The 8,139-nt window shown below is 39.1% G+C and overlaps 1 pseudogene; it reads right to left on the minus strand.

The window, feature by feature from the left end:
• Positions 1-288: 288 nt before the first annotated feature.
• Positions 289-5,190, minus strand: LOC127454078 (kelch-like protein 38; annotated as a pseudogene).
• Positions 5,191-8,139: the final 2,949 nt, after the last annotated feature.

Raw genomic sequence — 8,139 nt, forward strand, 5'->3', positions numbered from 1 at the left:
ACCCGATTTCGGTCATAACTCAGTTTTCTACTAAATGTGTTGTTACTGCGTTCTGCCTTTGCACAGCAGCATTATGAATTCATACTTTTGATGCATTTTACACATTCAGAAGAGATAGCAGCAGACTCTTTTTGGCCTTAGACCTTCTTTGTGATTCATTGTTTCATTTCTGGGCATGCTGACACTTGTCGTATACAGTGTAGCTGAGAGTCACAGAAAGATATGCAAGGCTCAGACAGGGCAATAACACACAGACACACATTTCTCTTACACATCTGCTCCCTCAGGTAGTCACATGTCCCGAGGTATGTCACATGATGAAACGTTTTATTTGTTTAACAGTCTATTTGATTATCAAATACATTTACTTAAAATTCAAGCAAAATTACATATAAAGGGTCAAATTAACAGTGCAAACTATTTGTTCTACAAAATAATGCAAAGTTGATGCAAATTACCATTGTGGTAAGACATAAAGCATTTATTTTTATGACACATTTAATGGTAAACATTTTTGTCATTTTTCATGCATTGTTCCACTAAATTATTTTTTAACAGATAACCATTATACATTAACCCTTGAATAAATAATCAGTTTACAAAATTGAGGAATGTGTTAAAATAAATGTACACATGTAAACTTAAAGTGTGCAACACTTCATTTGAAATATCTATATATCTAATAACATCACACACATTTTAAATGCAACATGTACAAACATGTAGAGGCTTAGCAACTTATATAAAGCTTTCTTTGCCTTGCTGTCTTAATAGGCTCTGATTTAATTTCACACTAGATACTTAAGATCAGTGGTTCTCAGCCTTTTTGGCTCCAAGGTCCCCGTTTATCAAAGACCATTTTCGAAAATCTAAGGATTGTCAATGGATGAAAATACTTATCATAATTCATTTTGTGATACCGGATGTTTCAGGAACTGTCAGTTTATATATTGTGGGCCTGAATCATTGGTTTTAACTTATTACAAATTTAAATGAAGTTATCAAATATTAATATAACTTATTATGTATAATTTGAAGTCATCTTGAGGACCCCTTGTTAAGAACCACTGCTTTAAATCTTCTGAATGTCTCAGTGTGATTTGTCATCTACTGTAAATGAAGAATTTTAGTGAAGACAGACATTCATATTTTAAGCCTGTAAGTTACTGAGCTACACTGAGCACACTGAGACAAATACATTAATGTAGGCAGAGACTTCTCAGAGAGATAGACCAGGGGAACTGCGCCATGGTCAAATAACTTGAATGGCAAAGTCACCTTTAACACCCATGAGTCTGTCTTTGGATCATAGCACTCAAAGCTGTCTGAGTCCTCCACACTCTCATTACTATTAATAAAATGGCCTCCCGTGACATAGATCTTGTTATTTATGACAGTAGCAGAATGATGCATCTTCCTTTCCTTCATACTTGCACATTTTTCGAACCTGTTGTTTTTAACATCATAGGCTACCATTCTTCTTGCATAGCCTGATAAAATAATAAAAAAAATGTTAAAGACCAATGTTTAGGTAAATAATTTTTGCTTTTTTTTTTTTACAATATTAAGATCTCAGTGTTTGACAAACCCTAAACACCCTCATTACCTCCAACAATGTAGATTTTACCATCAATCACTGCAGCTGGTGCACAGACATTCTTCACTGTGCTGTTCTCCATTTTACACCACAGATTCCTTCCTAGACCTTTCATGAACATACACATCTTTAACACCACCACTTCGAATTCAAACAAATTCATTTAAATGAGTACTTTATTGAATTACACATCCTTAGAAACCCTGAAATATCAAACCTGGATCATTCGAACTGGTTTCTGCATGGTGTCTTCCCCTCCAAACACATATATTCTCTGGTCATGTGCAGCAACATCTGGGTGCAAAACTGCAGTGGGCATTGGGGCCATGGCCTCCCATTGGTTGAACATGGTGTCATATCACTCTACTTCACTGGAGAGCTGTCCATCTGCTGTCAATCCACCCAGTACAAATATAAAATGCAAGTAGTAGGAGCTCTGATGGGCGTATCGAGGCTTCAGCATGGGTTCTCCCATTCTCCACTGGTTTGTTTTAAGAGAAAGTGTGTACACAGTGTTACTGGACATGCACTCCCCTCCTGCTTTCATAGTTAAGACCCCAAGCACATAAAGCATGCTGTGCATGCACACATAAGATGGTCGGTAGAGCCGCAAAGGAATCTTTGCCAGCCACTGCCAGCACCATGTCTGCTCATCATAGAGCAATGCCTCACGAGACGTCCGCTCACCATTCTTACGTCCTCCAAGTACTACTAGTGCCTCCTTACAGGTCTGACGTCGTGGTGCTGTCCAGAGAGGTTTCAATTCACCAGGGTAATGAGTGCCAACAGAAAACAGAAGATGGCGAACAGATTCAACTATTTCTGTGCACAAAGAGGAGGACTGGACAAGGGGGTCACTGGCAATGAACTGGAAAAGATACGAAGGATGAATGTGTCTCAGTCTGATTTGACAGAACAAGTCATGAATGGTGCAATGTCTGGAGAACAGATTGTGGTGGATCCAAGCTAGAAGAGTCTCAAATACTTGCTCCTCCCCAATACACAGCCTGTCGTCCTTCAAGTAGCTCACCAATTCAGGTAGCGAGAGTTCACAGAAATCCTCAGAGACCGCTACATCTGAGAAGCTCTTCACCACCACTTCTCTTGCTTTTTCCTGCAAGCTAGAACAAAGCAGGATTTCAGAGAGGCGGCTCATGCTCAAGCAGTTGTTTGGACTGAGGTGGGCCTGGAGGAAATTTGAGCATGCCTCAAAAAGCCTTCCATACTGAAGCATGGAGGCAGCTTGCATCAAAGGGAGAACCAGCTCCATGGTGATGCTGATGGACCCTGTGTAAACATATCCACAATACTCATGAGGATGTCTTAAGGAACATCTTGTAGGTGTATCTTGGTCTTCTGGCTCTTCAGGAAACTGCTGCAAAACATAGCATATAAGTAGGGGCTGCTGGATGCCAGAATATTGCGGTGACATGGGATCTCCTTGCCCTCAGAGCAAAGGACAACATCAGTGAGAATTTGCTCCTTCCTCAAGCTGTTCAGGTGCAGAGGGAGGGTGGAGATCAACTCTTTGTCTTTATACTGCAGTATGTCTGATATTAGACAATCTATGCTGTGAAAAATAGATGAAAGATTTATATTGATGATTTATGCATTTACGACATTGGTCACCAAAACGGCATGAGATAGTTTTTCTTGTTAGGGCATGTTATGGCAACTGGTAACTGTTTTTTTTTTTTTTAATCTAGTGGTTTTGAGGCCACATCCACACTCATCTGTTTTCATTTGAAAAAAACATGTTTAGTTTCCTAATGTCATAGTTTAAAAAAAAATACGGCAATGGAGAGCGTTTTCCAAATGGTCAGTTTCAGTGGAGGAGAATGCCATTCTTGTGTGGATGAGAGACATAAACAGACCTGTTTAGCCCGAGACTGACCATTTGTATTAAAATTAATGGAAGAAATTGGAACACCCAATATGGCAGGTGTAGAAAGGGAAGTCCCGCCTTACAGGTAAAAGAGCCAATCATCTTTTAGATACAATGCGCATGCTTATTATCTGGACCAGCCTGAAAAATGTCATTTTTTAGCGTGATCTGAGCTAAAGAAGCACAATTTATGATACTGTTGTTGTCAGATTTCACTTCTGATTTAAAATATGTTCTTTGATCGTAATTTCAAATTGACCAACCTTTTGGAGATTTTGGTCTTTCCTCATTCTAGTAGAGCTAGAAGCTGTACTTTTATGCTGCTTCCATCCATAAAAAATAGCTGCCCGTGAGCATTCCCAAGATGGTGTCCGAGTGGACTGACTTGCCTTGAATCTGACTTAGGTGTTAACGTCAGTCTATGCATTTTCAGTCTAAAACATATTAGTTTGGACGTGGCTTAAAAAATTAAGTAATAGCTAACCCAAAAATGAAAAATGAATGACTCTTACTTTTAGTCTTTCGAAACCTGTAAGACAGTCTGTTCATTATACAAAGCTATTGGATGGTCTCAGAAGACATGGAATACTGTTGTTTGGATTCCTTTATAATGCTTTTATGTTCTTTTTGTAACTTGACCTTCCCCGGTTCCTATCCACTTTCATTGTATGGAAGCGAGCAGCTGATACTTTCAGCTAAACTTCTTTTGTATTCCACGGAAGGAAGAAAGTAATTTGTGCTTGGAACAGGTTTGGAGAGTAAATTATAATAGAATGTTCATTTTGGGGTAGACTATCCCTTTAAATGATATTATATTTGTATGTGTTCACAGTCATGTCTGTTCAAAGAACAGCTATCACATTTCTCAGGGATGGATGTTGCATTGTGTTCTTGATTGAGGTTAACTTTATCAAAAGGGTTATGCCATCAATCAGTCAGCTGTTTGCTTTTATTAAGGCATTTTGTCCTTGGCAGATTCTGCAATGAATGATTGGCTACATTTTTCATCACATGATTCTATTTATCGATTCACTTATATACAAAGACAAATATATCCAATTAACAAAGACACATATGCACAAATACGTGTATTTGACAAACAGCATCATTATGTTGAAAGCAGTACATACTTTTCTGACCGACACAATATTTTTGTTTTGAACATGATTGTGAAGCGGCAACACAGAAAGACATTAAAGAATTTGAAGATATCACAAGGCAAAGGTTTGAAGGTATCACAAGGCAAAGGTTTGAAGATATCACAAGGCAAAGGTACCCATGAAATGATCCCTCGTTGGTACATTTTTTAGCCAGGCAAAATATATATTACTGATTTACCACACTGTCATATTTTTCCAAGAGAGAATGGTTCAGTTTGCCTGCAGACTGGCATTTCATGACAAATACACCCAAATGCCATGCAGTTATCCACAATCTATGAAGGTGTCTACAGTCTAACCATCTGCTTGAAGACCTGATGTGTCACCCATATCTTGCCTTACCTTGTCTCAGCTGATTTGAAGCACATTCTGTATTGTCCTGCAATTAGCTGTGTATCATCAAAATTGAAGCAGAGGCCAAACTCTACAGTACAACATCCCTGTTTTCTGAAACAGTTCACTTCTGAAAGTTCTACAGTGAGTTTGGCAGGTGGATGTTTATAGTGACTAGGTTGAACGTGGTATGTTATTTGTTGTTCTGAAATCCTTCGAGAGGCCTCTGTTCACATTCCAGTCTCCCTAAAAATAGAAAACGCTCTTCTCTGTCAGGACTGGAGCTTCTCCCACTAACACCTTCTCGTAGTGCACCCTCACCCCCTCTTTTTTCCATAACAAAAGCTTCTTCGCTGTCTGCATATCGCTTCTGAGTTGCCCCATACTCTACCACGTGTGTATGTTTACTGAGGCTGTAAACATTGCTGGTGCCCAAAAGCTATTCTAGGACTTTGCTGTGTACTTGGAAAGACCCTCCCATTCCTAAGTTAAGCCCTGCAGAAGCCAGCATTGTGTTACTACAGCAGTCGTCATTAAACACTTGGCTGATGAAGGCTCAGGGATAGGAGAAAAAACCAGCTGAAAGCTTTGAAGTTGAGCACATACAGAGGTATAAATTAGACAGTGGTGAGTGATGGAGGTATTGTTTTATCACAGCTGTGCTCATGGTCTTGCTAATTTAGTATCCTGCACTAGGTTGTGTTGAAGATGCGCAGAGTTGTATTATATCATTTAGACAATAAGCAGAGGCTATTCAACAATTGCTGTAATGTTCAGTGATGTGGAAAAAAATCTTATAAAAAAGTAATTAAATCACAATTTATAACTCTAAAAAGATTAATGATAGTTTTTAATCTATCTTGTCTTGATGCTCAGGTTCTTAGATGATTGTAGCTATGCTGTCAGATTCTGTAAATACTACTGATTATAACTGAAGATTTTATGAATGACTTTCTAAAGGGCTTTAGAAAAGTAGAATTAGACCAATAGCTCCATCTAGTGCTATTTCCTTGTACTGGAGAAATTTGTTTACTAAGATGCATTATGCAATAGTTACACCTGTGTTGTCATCTGTTTCACATAAGCAACAATGTTCCACAATTACTAAATAAATATTGCTTCTCATGTAACTCAAGAAAACATGTTGTTAACACAAGCCACAAACTATCAGTTTTTGCACGCATTCTAACTCCAACACAAATCTTCTATTTTTATGTAGTATCGCAGGACATACATATCAATAATTAATAAAAAAAAAATAAAAAAAATAATAAAAAACGTTATATGAACCCTTTTTTTATTTAAAACAATTTTTTTGATTATTTTCAAGATTATTTTCAAAACCTGGTGCCCTAAAGCACTGTATATCCCCTTTAATTTACACAGAAATTAGAAAAATTACATTGTTTGCTGTTGTGTCTGAATGATACAGATGTTCAGAAGAGAGAGAAGAGAAACTGATCTGAAGTGTTATTAAATAGTGGCCAGAACTTTGAAGGTCTAAAAAGCATATAAAGGCAGCATAAAAGTAATCGATATGACTCCAGTGGTTACATCCATATCTTCTGAAGTGATATGATAGGTGTGGGTGAGAAACAGATCAATATTCAAGTCCTTTTTTACTATATATCTCCACTTTCACATTCTTTTTTAGATTTTGGCAATTCACATTCTTTGTACATATCGCCAACTACTGGGCATGGAGGAGAATTTGTAGTAAACAAGGACTTAAATATTGATCTGTTTCTCTCCCACACTTATCACTTCTAGTCATATGGATTACATTTAAGCTGCCTTTATATGATTTTTGGAGCATCAAAAATGGTTTTGGCCACCATTCACTTGCATTGTGTTGGACCTACAGAGCTGATATATTCAAATGAGTACACATATCTTAAGGGGGAATCACAACATTGTTAGGATTAGCTCTGTATTAGCGCATCCATGTGTATTACTGTGAGTGCATTGTGCATTTGGTAATATCTCATGATAAGCTTCCAAAAATCCTGTGCCTTAGGAAGAGTGTTTTCACTGATTAACACCGCTTATTATTGCACATTTAAATGAAGAGTAAGTAACCTTAACACAAAGATGTGGATGGTTGTGACCTCTAAACACTCTCAAAAAAATCTTCTGTTGCCTGTCTTCCTCAAATTATTACTATTATTTTTTTATTTTATTTTATTTTTTTTATGTTTTGAAAGAATATTTTTAAAGTCTTAAATGATAACGATGTTGTGACAAGTCTCAGGTCAGTCTCAAGGAAAATAATTTAGCAGGAACCAGCTCACACTCTTTAGCGTTGTTTATTACAGGTCGTTAAACACCAACACAAAACACTCTGTCGCTCAATGATAAACACAAAATTAATTTTAATATAGACAGTGTCGTCTCGGAACTCTGGCTCCTCTCTCACCCACTGCGGCTCTGGCTGCTTCTTTATCTCCCACCAGCTCACACTGTAACACAAAACAGGTGTCAGAGTTCATTTTCACCAGGTGTCAATCCACTCTCATCTCCCGTACTTGCTCTCCATTCACATACCAGCTCGACCACACCTCCACCACCACATACCCCCATCGCCCAACTCAGGCCGGGGAGCCATCCGGCCTGTCACTTACTCCCCCACCATTTCTGGAGAGGAAATCTGCCACAGCCATCTGCGCCCCCAGCCTGTGGATCACCTCAAACTTAAAAGGCTGAAGAGCCAGATACCAACGGGTGATCCACGTGTTGGCATCTTTCATGTGATGGAGCCACTGGAGTGGGGCGTGGTCCAAACAGAGGTTGAAGGCCTATCCCAGGAGGTAGTACCAAAGGGTTAGGACAGCCCACTTGATGGCCAGATACTCATTCTCGATGGTGCTGTACTTTGCCTCCCTCACCGAGAGTTTCCTGCTGATGTACAGCACCGGGCACTCCTCCCCCTCAACCACCTCGGACAACACGGCCCCCAACCCCCTGTCTGATGCGTCGGTCTGTAAAACAAAAGGAAAAGAGAAATCAGGAGAGTGTAACAGCAGCCCACCACAAAGTGCAGCTTTCACTTGCATGAACGCCTACTGACATGGCCCCGTCCACTGGACCGGATCTGGTGCCCCCTTTTTATTCAGATCAGTCAACGGGCTGGTGACGGTCGAATAGTTAGGCACAAACCTATGGTA

Source organism: Myxocyprinus asiaticus, chromosome 16 (genome assembly GCF_019703515.2).
Source record: "Myxocyprinus asiaticus isolate MX2 ecotype Aquarium Trade chromosome 16, UBuf_Myxa_2, whole genome shotgun sequence".
In the NCBI taxonomy this organism is placed as follows: Eukaryota; Metazoa; Chordata; class Actinopteri; order Cypriniformes; family Catostomidae; genus Myxocyprinus; species Myxocyprinus asiaticus.